Below are 2567 nucleotides of genomic sequence, written 5' to 3'. Positions count from 1 at the left end.
TTTCTGGGACTTTCTTTTGAAGATTTTATAAAGTTTCGAAATTTGATACATTTTTATAAGTCTTATAAGTTGCAAACTCCAAAATATTTAGTTAACTTTTTTGAATTTTGTAAATCTAATAGAAATAGACAATTAAAAATTCTACCATTAACTGCCATATTAGAAAAATCATTTCAGGTTAGAGTGGCACGTTCTTATAATAAATTACCAAATTCTTTGAAATTATTTAATGTTTCTTTCGATACATACAAAAAAAGGCTCTTCCGAGAATTATCCCAGAATAATTCTGTCCAATAGATGTAGTAGTGAAGTAGTATGTGTTTTACTTAGTAATGCTTGTATATTTAACTGGTAATGAAATAATATGAGAAAAAAAAATAGTTGACATTTGAGGCAAATTTAGTTACACTTAGTTATGTTCTGTTTTTATTGGGAAGTTATGTTTTGTTTGTGCATACTAAGTGTAGAAAATGACTAATCCATTTCTTATAAGGTCATACATTGTCGTGTAGGTGTTTAGTGGTGGTATTTTGTATGTGCATTTGGCTTTGAATAATCTTCACCATCTTTCATGTTGGAATAGTATTATTGGTTCCATAACTGTATTTTTTTATTTTTTTATAATTTACTGTTATTTTAGCTTGTTTCTCTATAACCGAAATTCACCTTTTATCTTTCTTCAATACTTTGAAGAGTTTATATTATTAAAAAACTTTGGCTTATAATATTTTAAAATTATGTGCCAATTTACTTTTATAATTGTATTTTTAAATAATTTAATTTATTCATTTGTTTTTGGGAAAACTATTATTACTTACATAAATTTACCCTTTCTTAGCAAGCAAAGATATTAAAATAATATTGTTAAATTTTTAAGATTTTTTTTATATTGTATTTTATTTTATAAGGAAATCTTGTTGTATTTTTTAGTAGAAATTTGTAACCGTCTATGGCCTTATAAAGGTTAGGTTATGGTAATAAAATAAATAAATAAATATCATCTGCAAATAAGAATGTTTTACAGTGGCTGGAACAAACAAAACTCGAACATAAGGCTAATGAAGATTTATTATGCTCTACACCAACAAACTGAATACGATCATTTAAATAGGAATAGAGTAATTTACCCAAATGTGAAGAAAGTTTAAACTCGGAAGACAATTTATTAATTAGAATAACATGACCTGCAGTATCAAATGCTTTGTTTAGATCGAGAGATATTAATGTAGAGACTCTGTTATTATTAGAGTTCTGACGTATATTTTCTGTTAAGCTCAGTAATAAGATGTGCTACTCCCAGAACGAAATCCAAAGTGACAGTTACTAAGCAAACATCTGGAGCTTAAATACTCTAGAATCTGTTCTTTTAAGACTAACAAAGTAAAATGCTTATAGGTCGATAGTTTTTCAAGCAATTACTTGTACCATTCTTTTCTGATAGATATTGTTATTATTATCATTATTATTATTATTATTGTTATTAATTATTATTATTATTATTATTATTATTATTATTATTATTATTATTATTATTAGTATTATTATTATTATTATTATTATTATTATTATTATTATTATTATTATTATTATTATTATTATTATTTTATTATTATTTATTTATTATTAGTGGTATTATTATTATTATTATTATTATTATTATTATTATTATTCTTATTATTATTATTATTATTATTATTATTATTATTATTATTATTATTATTATTATTATTATTATTATTATTATTATTATTATTATTATTATTATTATTGTTATTATTATTATTGTTATTATTATTATTATTATTCAAAAGAAGAAAAGAGAGAAAAGAAGATCAAAACTATAAAAGATCTACAAAAAATTGAAATTTTAATGTTTATAAGTTTAAAAAATAGAAAAAGACTATTTAAAACAAAAAACAACTTTCAATAATTGTGGAAATATAAAAATTTTAATTAATAAACTGAATTATAATAAGAAAATAAGAATTAAAATAAAACGCAGTAATGGCTGAGTGCAATAAGTGCAAAATATCAATTAGAGGCGAAAGTGGCATTAAATGTGAAGGAGTTTGTGAAAAAAGTTATCATAGTTCTGCAAAATGTTTAGATATAGACCAATGTTCATTAGGAATTTTAAATAAAAATAATTTTGTTAGATTCATATGTAATGATTGTATGCAATATATACATAACATCGATAAAGTGATGAGAGATATTCAAGATGGCGTGCAAAAAAATAAACAACAATTAAAAGAATATAAATATGAATTCGAAACATCCTTAAAACATAATGAAAATGAAATAAAACAATTACTAGAAGCAATAGAAATAAGATACGAAGATAGAATTAAAAAACTAGACTATGCATTTAAAAACTGCGAAAAAAATATACAAGAAATAAGAAATTTTAATCATAAAATAAATGAACTAGAAGATAAAAGTAAACAAATATGTAATTCACTGGAGGATAGTAACATAAAAATGTGTAATGAAATAAAGAAAGTGATTAAAGAAGTAAATGTCAAAACAAATCAAATGTCATATGCACAAACAGTTAGAAATACGGT

This window comes from Lucilia sericata, unplaced genomic scaffold (assembly GCF_015586225.1).
Source record: "Lucilia sericata isolate MDLA Ls3-8-SP2 unplaced genomic scaffold, ASM1558622v1 Contig000188F_arrow, whole genome shotgun sequence".
Classification (NCBI taxonomy): domain Eukaryota; kingdom Metazoa; phylum Arthropoda; class Insecta; order Diptera; family Calliphoridae; genus Lucilia; species Lucilia sericata.
This window is presented reverse-complemented; position numbering follows the sequence as displayed.